This window comes from Procambarus clarkii, chromosome 78 (assembly GCF_040958095.1).
Source record: "Procambarus clarkii isolate CNS0578487 chromosome 78, FALCON_Pclarkii_2.0, whole genome shotgun sequence".
Taxonomy (NCBI): Eukaryota; Metazoa; Arthropoda; class Malacostraca; order Decapoda; family Cambaridae; genus Procambarus; species Procambarus clarkii.
In genome coordinates, this window is record NC_091227.1 from 19,555,431 (window position 1) to 19,571,959 (window position 16,529).

The 16,529-nt window shown below is 43.6% G+C and overlaps 1 protein-coding gene across 4 annotated transcripts in view; it reads left to right on the forward strand.

Annotated features, from left to right (window-relative positions):
- The window catches only part of LOC123746032 (uncharacterized), an 87,966-nt gene that overhangs the window by 34,018 nt on the left and 37,419 nt on the right, over nt 1-16,529 (forward strand). For all 4 annotated transcript variants that reach the window (XM_045727185.2, XM_045727190.2, XM_045727191.2 and 1 more), the window contains exon 2: nt 12,736-12,825. The gene's annotated coding sequence lies outside the window, so the exon portion shown is untranslated. The remainder of the gene's footprint in view (nt 1-12,735; nt 12,826-16,529) is intronic.

A 16,529-nucleotide genomic window follows, 5' to 3' on the forward strand; every position in this document is an offset into this window, starting at 1 on the left:
TTAACACCTTCAAAGGATACCTGATCAACCAGGCTGTGACTCGTACGTCAGGCTGTACGTCAGGCTGCGAAAGTTAGTTTCCCATGTCTGCGACCTCAACCTTGCCTCACTCTGTGTCGGCGACATCACCCTTGTCAGTGACTTCACCCTCGCCTCACTCTTGTCAGTGACCTCACCCTTGTGCCAAAACACATGACCGGATACAGCGTTTGTTTACACCAGATAAACTAGTGCGAGTGGACACACTCACACTTAATGTATCTTTATGTTATCCTTCAAACTGGACTTCTCTAGTAGCAATAAAAGCGTTAAATGTGTACGCGTTTACTTATTAATAATGATGAGCGTGGACAGGTTAGGGGGCTCAGTGTACAGTAGGCCTGAACACTTATGGTTAGACAAAAGCATGTACATTGTACGCTTACACGATATTTCAACAGTGTGCACGAGAAGACGTGGCTTATCGTAAGAAAAACTTAAACAACAGTTTATGGTTTCTCGAGTTTGCCATTTTAGGGGACAGGAACCCTTCTGGGCGTTTGGAGACGTCCTTTCCCCCGAAGGTTTAGGTCAACGACTGACCAACCCCGGAGTCCCCCAAGGGCCCCAAGTTAACGACTGGCCTTTCCCTATAGTCCCCAAGGGCCCCAAGTCAACGACTGTCCTTTCATTATGGTTCCCAAGGGCCCCAAGTCAACGACTGTCCTTTCCCTATAGTCCCCAAGGGCCCCAAGTCAACGACTGTCCTTTCATTTTGGTTCCCAAGGGCCCCAAGTCAACGACTGTCCTTTCCCTATAGTCCCCAAGGGCCCCAAGTCAACGACTGTCCTTTCATTTTGGTTCCCAAGGGCCCCAAGTCAACGACTGTCCTTTCCCTATAGTCCCCAAGGGCCCCAAGTCAACGACTGGCCTTTCATTATGGTTCCCAAGGGCCCCAAGTCAACGACTGTCCTTTCATTATGGTTCCCAAGGGCCCCAAGTCAACGACTGACCTTTCCCTATGGTTCCCAAGGGCCCCAAGTCAACGACTGTCCTTTCCCTATGGTTACCAAGGGCCCCAAGTCAACAATTGACCTTACACGGGGTCCCATTAGGGACCCTAGCCAAGAACTGACTACACCCAGGGTTCCACTAGGGCCTAAGCCAACGACTAACCTTTCCCAGGATCCCGCTAGGGGCCCCTAAGCAAACAAGCGTCCTCAGGACCTCGCTAGGTCCCTAAGCCAAGGCTGGACTGGCCTGGTGCCAAAGGAGGACTACCCAGACTCCTCCTTTGGCACCAAGCCAACGTCTGACTTTCCCCATGGCCCACTATAGCCTAAGGCTAGTGTTTGACCTTCCCCAGGGCCCACTATAGCCTAAGGCTAGTGTTTGACCTTCCCCAGGGCCCACTATTCAGTTCTAGCACCATTAATGTTCATTGTCTATATAAACGATCCAACAGAAGGAATTCAGAGTTACATGAACATGTTTACTGATGATGCAAAGTTTCTAGGGAAAATTGAAAACTTAGAACGACTGTGTTGCTCTTTAAATGACCTGAACAAATGTGAATGGAGCAACACATGGCAGGTGGAATTAAACGGGAATATATGCCACGATGTGGAATTATGGAAAACAGACCAAATATAATCTACAAATTATGTGAACTATATATTAAGGAACTCTGAAAAAGGGTGAGATCGGGGGATGGGGGATTCTGGTTAGTAAACTGATACCAAAGGACAACATTAAACATGATGAGGTGCTGACGCGACGCGACGCAAACTTTAGAATCACTTTTAAATATATAGATAAACAAACACTAAAGAAAATTTCATGACATTTGTGAGGCCAAAACTGGAGTATACAGCAGTTGTATAGTGTCCATATTTCAAGCAGCACATCAGTAAACTTGAAAGGTGCAAATACATACTGTACCATTAAAGATCTTTCGGAACTAAGGAATGGTCGGAAGCGTTAAATAAGCTTGAAGATTGAAGGAAGAATATATGATTACTATATATAAAATAATGTAAGGTATCGACACAGATGAGAAGGAAGAGCTTTTGGAACTCTGCAGTTTCAAGAACAAGAGGTCGTAGAATTAAACATAGGTTAAACACGTTAGACAAGCAGGTATAGGAAACGGAGATGTCGGGAAAGAATAAGAAGGTTCTGTTTTATGAATAGAGTTGTGGATTTTCGGAAGAATTTAAGGAAGGTGGTGGTCGATTCCAAAATTATCAGCATTTTCAAGGCGTCATGTTTTTTCTTTGTTAAATAATATACAATATTAAGATCATATTTACATCAATTCACAATGGAAAATACCACATTATATATAGTTTATATAATTCTCAATAAACCAATTTGTCATATCATCAAATAGCACGAGCCGTAAACCCCAAATGTTAAACTTGATCCTGCCTCGCAAGAACTTCAATATTTTATCTACTGAGTAACCCTCCTGCCTGCCTATCCACACACAAAAAATGTAATCAGAAAGTAGCAGAATAAGTTTATGCTTAATTTTCTTGCATTTTATGTCAATATGAAACATTAAAAGCCTCATTAAATACACTCTAATACTTGGTCCACATAAAGCTTTAAGAGCGTCTGTAACCCAGTTTACAAGAACAACTTTCTGCTTACAGAAATAAAATATATGAATATTATTCTCAATTTCAGTACATTGGTCACACCTATTGTTGTCCTTAATGCCCAGCATCAACAACCTATCAATAGCAGGGAAGGTCTCATGAATGTAGCGATACAATAGTTCACGATGTTTTAGAGCAATACATTTAACATGAAGGTTTGCCCATATTACTCGCCAGTTAAAGAGTGGATATGCCTCCTCTACTCTAGGAACTATATTTGGGAGCAGAACATCATACACGTGTTTACCGTTCATCGTTAAACAACCTTCAACATTACAAATCCGCCTAAGAACATCAATTGCACAAGAATAAAAGTGGGGTGAAATGAAGGCTAAGATTACTGAGGAGACGGGCCACCATGAGCGTAGCTCTCATCATGCAACTACACTTAAGTAATTATACTTAAATAATTACAAACACACACACGTATACTGTATGCATGTACACACACAACACTCTCTCCCCCTCCCTCCCCTCAGGGACTAAACGCTGAAATTGCATTCTCATACTGAACCTTCCTCTTCAATTAATCAATAATCTCCCGTCTACACATGACCTAACCGAGGCTGCGCGGCCAGAGAATTTCGAAAATTTCTCGCCAATTTGAGAGAGAGAGAGAGAGAGGGGGAGCTTCTACTAAATATATTTTGACTTATGGAGACATGATTAGCACAAATAAATCAATTGATAATGATCAAGTTTATGTTGCTTATCTTTTGATACAGTATTAGCTTGGCAGAAGTGGCTTTATAAAATAAAAAGAAAATATATATCTATGCAAATTGTAACAAGTCCCTCGGTAATTTTTTTTATTTATATAATAATAATTATTATTATTAAATATGCAAGGGCCTTGATGAGGGTTCGAACCTATGCACAGAGTGTTCCCAAACGCGCTCTTGTCAACTGTACCAGACTCGGTAAACTTCCACTTCCCTTGCGGACTTGTTCACTTGATATATCACTTTATTGTGGTTTCTGTGTGTATTATTATCTCCAATACGAGCATGGGCAAATATTTTCAGAAGGAAAGTACATGTTAGACACTTCTCCCCGAGCCCAGCGTCTTACGGGGCTGTTATTCTCGAGACGTTGATCTCTTAACTCATATGCAGGCGATGAGTCACAATAACGTGGCTAAAGTAAGTTGGATCGACTCAAGATCGACTTGAGAATGGTCCAGGACGGACCGAAACGCCGTCGTCCCTTCACCTTCTAGTGTGTGGTCTGGTCATCTCTTAACTCTCCGGGGAGGAAAACATTCACAGCAAAAGGTCGCGGAGAACAAGCAACAGCTGTGTCGAAATTCAGGAGTCATACGGGAAATGTTACATTAATAGCAAATAATAGTTCCCGGGTTAGCAGCGAGGGAGAGCAATGATAGATAAGGGAATAAAGATAAGCCGCTGTAGCCTAGTTGTATCCGGTATATCCGTCGTAGCCTAGTTATACCTGGTATATCCGCTGTAGCCTAGTTGTACCTGGTATATCCGCTGTAGCCTAGTTGTACCTGGTATATCCGTTGTAGCCTAGTTGCACACGGTATATCCGTAGTAGCCTAGTTACAGCTGGTATATCCGTCGTAGCCTTGACTATAATTAATCACAATGATTTACCCTTCCCTTCAGCATTACCTTCCCTCCAACCGAATACAAAGTGATATATCATGTAAAATATAGAATTCAGTACAAATCAATAGTTTTATTATAACGTGTAGAACGGAAAATTCCGTTTCTCCCAAAGAGACCCGGGCAGAAAGAAAGATACCTCCCTATCTTTCTATTTTTCCGTATTGGGATCACTTTATATAGGTACTGTTAAATGAAAATTAATAAACTAATTTGGAAATTGATGAGGGATGTAATGTAGTAGGCGTTTGTTTGGTTAAGTGGCTAGTGATTAGCGTGTAGAATGGAAAATATATATTTTTGAAACCAAGGTTACCCGGATCTGTCGCGCCCAGGAGAGTTGAGAGCGGGGCGGGCCACCTCCCCAACCTGGAAACCAGTTAGGACCAGAACACACCGGTTTGGCCAGCCTGAAGGGGGGTTGGCACTGTATTGTTGCTGTTGCTGCTGGTACTGCTGCTGCTGTTGCTGCTGGCACTGCTGCTGCTGTTGCTGCTACTGTTGCTGCTGCTTCTGCTGCTACTGCTGCTGTTTCTTGTTTACCGCCTTCCTCTGCTTCAGTCTGTTGCTTGTCTGCTTTGTTTTGGTGTTGTTGCTGCTGCCTCTGCTTCTATGGCTTTCAGCTGGTGCTACTTCCTGCTTCTACTGCTGCTTCCTGCTGTTGAAGTGAATTATAGTGTATAAAAGATGTAGGAAAAATAGAATGAAAAGTCCCCTAATCACAGCTGGGGATCGAGCATCAGAGAGATCGAAACTTGAACCTTCTGTCAGTATATGTAAGAACATAAAATAATAGTCTTCAAAAGGGAAAGAGACAGGTTCCTAAAGAAAGTGCTTGATCAACCGGGTTGTGAAAACAATGTGGGACTGATCAAAGAAGAGTAGAGAAATCCTGGAAATAGGTTACAGGCAAATCACAGGTATATTGACAACACAGTATTTTATTTAGGCGGTTTATGTTTCTGAAGTTTAAAGGTAGATGGCATTGCCTCACTTTGCTTTTCCACTAATTGACGTTTTTATATTTAGTAGGTGTAATTTATTATATATATATATATATATATATATATATATATATATATATATATATATATATATATATATATATATATATATATATATATATATATATTATTTTTAATTTTTTTAATTATGTTTGCTGTAGAGTGACTCAGTTGAAAGTCGTGTGCTCTGCTTCTGACTCTTTATCAGTGATGATGGGAGATATATAACAAATGATAGTTTGATTTATACGCTAATAATATCCTGCAAGCGTGTTGTTGCAAGGAGAAAAGTAAAGTGTGGAATGAGTTGGTGGCATTTGATACTGATGCAACGCGGTTTTTGCTAATCTAGTTTTTTGCGCCCCTGCAGTTACGGCTCTGATGAAAACCAAAGGAAAACCAGTTTTTGGGTTTGTTTTATTTCCAGGGCTATTTGTGTCGTGCCTTACTAAATCCACCTGCAGGAGGGATTTCATCAGAGGCAGGTTAGGCTTCAAATATTTATTTATGAATCTAATTATGAATCTACAATTTATATCCGTTTTTTTAACATATTTAGGTACATTTACCTAAATGTAAAATTTACCTACAAGTTTACATTTATGCAGCTACCTAGACTATACGTGTATCCCCGTAGTGTGGGGATACCTATAGGTCTAGTTCTGTGGGAATTTTACGGGTGATTAATTGATTTCATTCTCGATTAATTTAAAGTGGACTATTTAATTTTATTTTGTTGCTTATTTATAAATTCGGAGTGAACTATGTTTTAAGTTAATATCACCAGCAAAATTCCTTTCACGGAAATTTGGGTGGCTATAATTATTAAGTTTGGTTATACTGTAATTAAACGTTTAACATTATTAATTTCACTAAGCCACAATTAAACAGTTAGTGTATAATGTTAATATGAATGTATTATAGCCTTATCTGACTAGACGGCTTCGACAGTCATCACGGAACCGGTGCTGAACAGGTGAGTGGGCCCTGTTGGAGTGGCGTCGTCTTTGGTCACGTCGCCTCAACATTAATGGCAATTTTTCACTAACAGTCTCTTTTGTATGAGGATTCTGGTGAACTTCTGGGGTTAATCTTTGACACTCGCTTGTCCTGGTCACCCCATATCTCCTACCTTCGAGTTGAATGCTCTAAGATCCTTAAGGTTTTCTTCCATACTTCCTGGGGAGCTGAAAGGCGCACGCTCCTCTCTTTACATTCCTCTTTTGTGTTGTTGAAACTCGATTATGGCTGTCCTGCTTACTCGTCTGCCTCTGCCTCCACCCCTTCTTGTTGCCTTGATGCTCTTCGCCATACTGGACTCTGTCTTAGCTTTGGTTCGACCCCTTCTCAGAGCCTGTATAGTAAGACCGGCATCCTGTCTATACAGGATCGCCGTGATCGTTACTGTCTTCGCTACTTTGCGTGGTCCCTTCAACACCATCACTCGCTATGTCGTACTTTGACCATTACCCATTCTGTGGGCCCTGCTCCCTTTCACCGCCTTCCCCTTTCTGTGCGGTTGTCTCGCTTGCAACGTTCTCTCTCGGTTCGTGTTGCCAATGTTTCTGCTCGTGTCATTCCGTCCTTGCCCTCATGGAGGGTCTCTCTTTCTAAGTTTTGTAGAACCTTGACCCGTATGATTAAGGCTTTTACCCCTCTTACTGTTCTGAAGAACCTTGACCCGCGTGACTAAGGCTTTTACCCCTCCTACAGTTCTGAAACGCCTTTTCCTTGCTCACTTTTCTTCACACTCCAGCTCCGTCTTCACGGATGGGTATAAGCAACAAGTAGCAAGGTTGCTTCTTCAACATGAAATCTTTGTCTATCTCTCCGGTCGTCTCTTCCTGTAACAGCGAGTTTAGACTACTGATTCGGGTAATCAAGTGACCCCAGGTACGTTGATTAGTTAATTTGTCATACACAGCGTCCCTGACTGTGACCATGGACTCTTAGACACTTGACCTTGTGGTTACCGTGCGAGTCCCCGCGGCTCGTTCTCTGACCAGTCCTCCTGATTGGTGGTTCGGTCAACCAGACTGCTGGATGCGTTTGCTCATAGTCTGGTGACTTACTGTAAATATGTAGCTCTTGTAATAGCACTTTCTCTGTAACTAGCTGACATTGTAACTATAAGGTCTGAAGGATAGATGACATTGTTTATGTAATAATCTAAGATGAGGTCTGATAAAGACCTTTTGTGCCCTGTGTAATGCTTTTGCGCTACCGCTCACAGGATGAGTATGGGGTGCACAATAAACTAGCCGCCTTCGGCGGCAACAATCAATAGTCTGATTGGGATACAAAGGAGTTTCTCCCCAAGTGGGCGCTGAGCGTTCTCCTTAAAAAAACTTAAATCTAATGGTTTTCTTGTTGGCTCCTCCCAAGCACCAATCGGTACCAAGGAATCATTGTAGGCCTCTTCTATTTGGTGAGAGGTTGTAACGCCAGGACAGTCCTCGACGTGGCACCACTGTGCAGGTTGAGAGGTTAACGAAAGCCAGAAACCCCTCCTTAATGTACGCTCTCACATCTAACCTCCAAGTTGTGAGGTTGTGAAAATTCTCTGTTAATTCCTATTACAGGGCCCGATATTCCTTTTACATGTACTGACACCTTGTGGTTACCTTGTGATGGTTTCGGGGCTTAGCGACCCCGCGGCCTGGTCGCCAACCAGGCCACCTGGTTGCTGGACTAGTTAACCAGGCTGTTGGACGCGGCTGCTCGCAGCCTGACGTATAAATCACAGCTTGGTTGATCAGGTATCCTTTGGAGGTGTCTATCAAGTTCTCTCTTGAACACTGTGAGGGGTTGGCCAGTTATGCCCCTTATGTGTAGTGGAAGCGTGTTGAACAGTCTCGGGGCTCTGATGTTGATAGTTCTCTCTCAGAGTACCTGTTGCACCTCTGCTCTTCAACAGGGGTATTCTGCACATCCTGCCATGCCTTCTGGTCTCATGTGGTGTTATTTGTGTGCAGGTTTAGGACTAGCCCCTCCACATATAAATTTTCACAATTTTCAATTTTGAATTGAACGCCACAATTTTCCACATATAAATTATGTATCTATCTCTCCCGCTGGCGCTCAAGAGAATACAGATGTAAACATTTTAGTCAGTTCCAATAGTTTAGATGTTTTACCGAGTGTATTCTAGCAATAAATGCTAGAATACACTCGGTAATTATTCTAGCAATCTCTCGTTGGACACTGGAAAGCATTGTTTAGATAACAAATATTAGAGCATGTTGAACTAGTTCTCTTTAGCTAAGCAAGTTAGTCTTGATAAGCTAGATAATGTATATTATTATATTAACAATGGGTTGGAGAACCACTACAAGTACGGTCTCTTAAGCTAAGTAACACATATGGTGAACTAGTGTCATAATGGAATATGGTCCATTATTGAGGGTATAACCTCAAGGTGTATAGAACCCTTTTCTCTTGAGGCTGGGCTGCCCTACGTAAAGCCCAGCGCTGGAGCATACTGATATCAAGCTCCCAGTGCGAACTTATATGTGGTGGCGCAAGGAAGGTTCATACTGTTATTGTGCAATGTAGCCCCGTGATGGCAGATTTTAGAACCATGTTAGCACATTGTCAGGCTGGCGGGAAGACCTGGAGCAATGTGGCGTAAACGACCAAGGGCAGTTGCACTAAAATGTCTGTACATGCATAGTTGCAAGGAGATACTCCCATTGCTCAGTTGCAAACGATACCCTGGGACTACCATCTGGGCCCATGAAGAAGGAGCCCACCAAGACCCGCCCACTCCCCGCGAAGTCAACCAGTCCAGCAACCAAGAGGCCTGGTCGAGGACCGGGCCGCGGGGACGTTGAGCCCCGGCAAGGCTTGGTTTAATGCTTTGAGAGACCACCACTGGGTGCTGGGACCTACTGATGCCACAAGCCAACAAAGCAACCTGATTTTTTTTTTTTTTGCCCCGAGGTGCGAGTATATTGGGCAGCGCCACATATAGTCCATGTTTTCATTCTAGGAAATAGTTCATTTTATTTTTCCTCTCGCCAAGGCCTGGTGGGCCTTGGGCGTTGGGGCCTGACAGCTGAGTGGACAGCGCTTCGGATTCGTAGTCCTGAGGTTTCGGGTTCGATCCCTAGTGGAGGCTTGGGCAAACTTTACCCATTTGTACACAAATGGGCAAAGTTTCTTTCACCCTGATGTCCCCTGTTACTTAGCAGTTAATAGGTACCTGGGAGTTAGACAGCTGCTACGGGCTGCTTCCTGCGGGTGTGTAACAAAAAGGAAGCCTAGTCGAGGACCGGGCCGCGGAGACGCTAAGCCCCGAAATCATCTCAAGATCAATGAATTTGTAATGTATATGAGCGTTCTTGTATTACGCCATATTCAATGATGTCTCCACTAAACAATTATGCCTCAGGTGCACAGCTGATTCGTTAACATTGGAGGGCGCGAGCAGGTGGAAGTGAGCGTCATCCTAATCGGGTTTCCTGGCCGGCCACCCCACCCCTTCCCCCTCCTGTCCCTTGTCAAAATGTATTCTAATGTGCACTGGGTTAAGAGTCTGGGCTGATAACCAGTACGGAGTGGCGTCATTGACATACAAATACGCCTCAAGGTTTTGGCCCGGTATCTGGTGTCATCCGGTGTGTTGACACGTGACTGGTGTGTTGGCCAACACCCGTGATGATGACTCCGTTATCGTGGCGGCGGCGGCCTTGTCCCGCGCTCTATACTCCCCTCTACCCTCTCTTGACGCACTCGCACGCACACACGCTCGCACGCACGCACATGCACGCGCGCACACACACGCACACACACACGTACACGCACATGCGCACACACACACACACATACACACACCACACACACACTTCTCTGTGGTGACCATTTGGCCCAAACGCATAACATAAAATATACCATGAAACAATGAATATAAAGTGGAGACGTTTATATTCAGGGAAGATCTGGTTATGTATTGGATCGGAAACAGGGTTGTTATTTTACTGAACAGGGGTAACATAATAGACATAATTATATCAAGCGAAGGTTAGACATGTTTGGGTGGCTAAAAATAGAAGCTGCCTTGTTTTGGCCAACATGCCATCTGCATTCTTGTTGTTTTTATAGATTCAGCTACTCGGAACAAGTCCCAAGTAGCACGGGCTATGGTAGCCTCGGGGGCCTCGTAGCCTGGTGGATAGCGCGCAGGACTCGTAATTCTGTGGCGCGGGTTCGATTCCCGCACGAGGCAGAAACAAATGGGCAAAGTTTCTTTCACCCTGAATGCCCCTGTTACCTAGCAGTAAATAAGTACCTGGGAGTTAGTCAGCTGTCACGGGCTGCTTCCTGGGGGTGGATGCCTGGTCGAGGACCGGGCCGCGGGGACACTAAAGCCCCGAAATCATCTCAAGATAACCTCAAGATCTCAAGAAGATGGTGAGCCCGTAACACAGGGGCGGGGCAAGTAGCACGGGCTATGGTGAGCCCGTAGTGAACGTACCTGGCGCAGGTCATAATGTGTGGCCATCTGCAGTTTTCTCTATTCTTATGTGAACATGTGTACTCCTTTTTGGTGACCTTGTACAGTCTTGCCTGGTGACCGTGTACACAGGAGAGCACTGTACATGGTCACCGTGTACAGTGCTCAGTGGTGACCATGTGCAAGTCCTCCTTGTATAAATAAACAAACTTAAGAATGTATTTAGGGTCCCGGTAGTGCACTCGGGTTCGTTCTCGACGCACACTCGAGAATTCCAGGTTCGAATCCCCGGCGGGACAAAAATGGTTGGCCACATTTCCTTTCACCTAATGCGTCTGTTTACCTAGCAGTGAGTAGGTACTCAGGAGCTAGTCAGCTTGTGGGGTTGCATCCTGGAGCCATATTCACGAAGCACCTACGCAAACACTTACGAACCTGTACATCTTTTCTCAATTTTTGGCGGCTTTGTTTCCAATTATTAAACAGTTAATGAGCTCCGAAGCACCAGGAGGCTGTTTATAACAATAACAACAGTTGAATGGGAAGTTTTCATGCTTGTAAACTGTTTAATAAATGTAACCAAAGCCGTCAAAGATTGAGGAAAGATGTACACGTTCGTAAGTGCTTGCGTAAGTGCTTTCATGAATCTAGCCCCAGGGCCGTAATTCGGCCGGGGTGGGGGGGGGAGGACATCAATAAAAACCTAACGTATATGGATACACTCTGGCTTCCTGTCCCCCCGACACGGTGAATTATTAAATTATTTGTGAATACAGTATATCTATGTATTTTATTATAAATACAGGAAAGCATATTAGACCAATAACAACGAATTATTGTACCCGAGGGCAATTTAATCTTAAATTAGCGGTGCGCGTGTTTTCAGGCTAACGAACGGAAGGCGTTCATGGCCGTTACGAATAACGGACGAGGCTACGGTAAGGGGTCAATAAGCTCGTGTATAACAAGACACGAATCAGTACATTTAAAATGTAAAAGTTGATGAAGTTCCTGGAGCTGACGATGTCCACATTTCGTACTTGTGTTGGGGGGGAATAATGATCAAGTATTATCAATACTATACTTGATTTACTATCTGCATTTTATATTCCTTCTGTAATATGCCATTTTTTCTTTTATCAATATTTTGTTGGTTACATTACCAACAAATGTACCCGCTGTTTATATTCTCTCATTACTCACTATCATCATATTTACTCACTATACATTGTCATACTTACTCACTACATATTGTCATATTTACTCACTACATATTGTCATTTTTACTTACTATACATTGTCATATTTACTCACTACACATTGTCATATTTACTCACTACACATTGTCATTTTTACTCACTACACATTGTCATATTTACTCACTACACATTGTCATATTTACTCACTACACATTGTCATATTTACTCACTACACATAATCACATTTACTCACTACATGTATTCACTCACTATACTTGACCATATTTACTCAATGCACCTGATTACATTTACTCAATACACCTGAGCATATTTACTCAATATACCGGATCATATTTCCTCTATACCTGATCATACTTACGCAATACACCTAATCTTATTTATTTAATATTCCTGATCATAGATAATCACAATCACCCAATCATATTTCCTCAATATACCTGATCATATGCACTCAATTCACCTGATAATATTCACTTAATATACCTCACCATATATGCTCAATGCTCCTGATTATATTTCTGCTATATAACAGAAATATTTCTGCTATATTTAGCAATATTTCTGCTATATTTAGCAATATTTCTGCTATATTTAGCAATATTTCTGCTATATTTAGCAATATTTCTGCTATATTTAGCAATATTTCTGCTCTATAGCTCCCTTGAGTAGATTATAATTCTCAATGCACCTCATCATATATAAATTCTCAACATACTTTGACTGACTCACCTAACTTAAATTATTATTTTATTTTCTTTACCCAAAATAGAAACTTTCTATTTCCAGATTTTAGCGGATTGTTAAGCAATGGTGATTAAGCAACACTGATTACTCGAGGGTTCGCTGTGTACTGCTCAAGGCTTCAGTCGGTGCTCGGTAAGACCAGAGTCCAATTTTTTATCTTTTTCTCGATTTACAAACGTCTATGGGGTAGACACTCAATTCACAAGTCTGAAAATAATTGATTTGACGACGTTTTAGGCTTTCATGGGTCATTATGAAGTCGGTTTAATAATAGTCTGGAACGGATCGGAACGTCGTCAGATTTTTTAATTTCAAATTTGTGGGTTGGGTGTCTAGTTTTCAGCCCCGTTAGTGTGACTGTCTCTTTAAGTTAGTAAGCAATAGTAAGAATGATGATTATATTTACATCATGGTACACTGGCTGCACGGTGAGAATAATAACCGTGTTTACATCATGGTACACTGGCTGCACGGTGAGAATAATAACCATGTTTACATCATGGTACACTGGCTGCACGGTGAGAATAATAACCGTGTTTACATCATGGTACACTGGCTGCACGGTGAGAATAATAACCATGTTTACATCATGGTACACTGGCTGCACGGTGAGAATAATAACCATGTTTACATCACGGTACACTGGCTGCACGGTGAGAATAATAACCAGTTCCGTAACAGCTGACTAACTCCCAGGTACCTATTTACTGCTAGGTAACAGGGGCATGAAGGGTGAAAGAAACTTTGCCCCTTTGTTCTGCCCGGTCCGGGAATCGAACCTGAGCCACAGAATTAAGAGTCCTGCGCGCTGTCCACTCAGCTACCAGACCCCCGTTGTGTGTGTATGTGTCTGTCTGTCTGTCTGTCTGTCTGTCTCATATCCTCTTAACAAGTTATTTTGCGCCAAAGTCACTACGTTTTTCCTGCGTCACTGAGCATGAAGTATGTTTTACAGCATTTTGAAGCTGCCCATATATACCTTTTGCACATATGTGAGGAGTCCACATAAGGAGCCCACACCATGGTGAACATCCCTTGGCCCAACAGAGTTGATGGAGGTTTGAGGGACCGGGAAAGGTTCCTGTTACAGCCCCACGATTATCCGTGACGCTAAGACCCTGCACTTGCGGCACGAACCAGTTTCGTGCAGATCGTTCCATCATACGTGGACGCTTGGGTTCAAATTCCACAAAACGTGGTCTAAAAAGCGACCTTTCTGCTTCGACAGCTCCGGTATTTGGCATTCAGCACTTGAGATAAACTCTTCCTCTTTTTAGTGTTATCTTGAGATGATTTCGGGACTTTAGTGATTTAGGTCGAAGACCAGGTTGTAGTGGTTTCCTGGGGGTGGAGGCCTGGTCCTCCACCCCCAGGAAACAGCCCGTGACAGCTGACTAACACCCAGGTACCTATTTTACTGCTACGTATCAGGTGCATAGGGTGAAAGAAACTTTGTCCATTGTTTCTCGCCGGCGCCTGGGAACGAACCCAGGACTACAAGATCACAAGTCCAGTGTGCTGTCCGCTCGGTCGACCGGCTGTTTTTAGATCTGTCCTCTCAAATAGTACGTCTCATTTTGTAGGCTATGGCACCTATTTTACTAAATACTAAGTACTATAAGAAGTAGCGGCTCACAAATATCTTCGTTTTCTATGCGTCGGTGGGTTAGGTTAGGTAGGTTGCTTGGGTTCATATGTTTCTAGCAAGGTTAGCCCTTTTGTATGATGCACGTTGTGACAAATCAAGAGAAATGGCGGGATTCAACATGAGACTATGGCGCCTGCACGCCTGGGGTCGGATTCACGAAGCAGCTACGCAAGCACTTACGAGCCTGTACATCTTTTCTCAATCTTTGGCGGCTTTGTTTACAATTATTAAACAGTTAATGAGCTCCGAAGCACCAGGAGGCTGTTTATAACAATAACAACAGTTGATTGAGAACTTTTCATGCTTGTAAACTGTTTAATAAATGTAACCAAAGTCATCAAAGATTGAGGAAAGATGTACAGGTTCGTAAGTACTTGCGTAATTGCTTCGTGAATCTGGCCCCTGACGCCTTCAACCCAGAAGAGTGTCAGCGAAAATCGGGTTTTCTTCCTATTGGGGAGTGTTGTACATGCTACTATGGCGGTGTGTCCACTCACAAGATGAGTGGCGCTGCCCAATAAATTCGCCCCTCGCCACAAAATTTAAAATTAAAAAAAAAAAAAGAGTGTCAGCGAGCGGGTGAAGAACAGTTGCCCGCTGGTGTGTGTGTGTGTGTGTGTGTGTACTCACCTAGTTGTACTCACCTAGTTGTGTTTGCGGGGGTTGAGCTCTGGCTCTTTGGTCCCGCCTCTCAACCGTCAATCAACAGGTGTACAGATTCCTGAGCCTATCGGGCTCTGTCATATCTACACTTGAAACTGTGTATGGAGTCAGCCTCCACCACATCACCCCCTAATGCATTCCATTTGTCAACCACTCTGACACTAAAAAAGTTCTTGTGTGTGTGTGTGTGTGTGTGTGTGTGTGTGTGTGTGTGTGTGTGTGTGTGTGTGTGTGTGTGTGTGTGTGTGTGTGTGTGTGTGTGTGTGTGTGTACTCACCTATTTGTGCTTGCGGGGGTTGAGCTTTGGCTCTTTGGTCCCGCCTTTGTGTGTGTGTGTGTGTGTGTGTGTGTGTGTGTGTGTGTGTGTGTGTGTGTTTTCGTGAGCTGTATAACCAACCCTAATGACCTTTTAGTGATGGATGTTTCCGTTACGATAAGACATTCGTCGGTGAGCAATCCCTCTCCGGTAGACGGTGTGCCAGTTTCTGCTGATGGTTGAAGAATGCCAGTAAGAAGCGGTTCGTGGTCCCGTCTCAGGAGTCCGGCCTGGAGGAACTACGCTAGCTAAATGGCTTCTCAGAGTCGTCACGAATGTCTTATGTTGGATTGTAAAGTGCTGTAGGTGGGAGAGTGGCAGGCGGGAGAGGATAGGACAAGGATGGTTGATAAGAGTGAGGGGTGGAGTTGATTGATGAAGATTAAGCCACCCAAAAGGTGGCACGGGCATGAATAGCCCTTAAGTGGTGGCCCATTTGAGCCATTACCAGTATCAAGAACTGATACTGGAGATCTGTGGAGGTGCGACTGCACCCTGCGTGACGGGAGATGTCTCCCGTCAGGGTGGAGTTACCGGGAGTTAGCTTATATACCATGTGGCCTAGTTTACCTGTAGAAGGTTTCAAGAGTTCTGTTCCCCCAACGCCCGGCACGTTCTATACGGCATTACAATCCTCTTGAAAATTTCCACTTTATTTCGACAATATTTTTTATATTTTATGGTAAATTGTGTGTCTGAAGTTCACTTTTTTACAAATTTGAGTGGAACAAATGACTTGTGTCTCTTGACGGGAGGTTTAGATCTCTGTCCTTCCACAATGTCTTACCCTAATACGTTTATCTAGAGTAAAATCCAGCACTATGTTTACAACCAGGTATGCATGTTGTTGTTATAGATTCAGCTACTCGGAACAAGTTCCAAGTAGCACGGCTTATGGTGAGCCCGTAGTTTACCTGGCACAGGAGCGGCGCTGTCTGTGTGCTTGCTTGTAAGGGTCAAATTGTCGACCACTTTGTTCTTCTCCCCCTCTTCCTTCCCCTTTTTCCCCTCCTCCCCTTTTCCTCTCCTCCATGCTAGGGGGGGGGCAATAAGACTCAGACAGTGCCATAAAACCTTATCCTCAAGTTTCTCTCTCTTGGGCGGCTGGTTAGACGAGGCTTTTTCTCAAGAATCTGGTTGTAACCGCTATTTCCAGATTCCGAGAGAAAACCGCCTCCAGGCAGTTGTCAAGCATTCCATTGGCTAAGA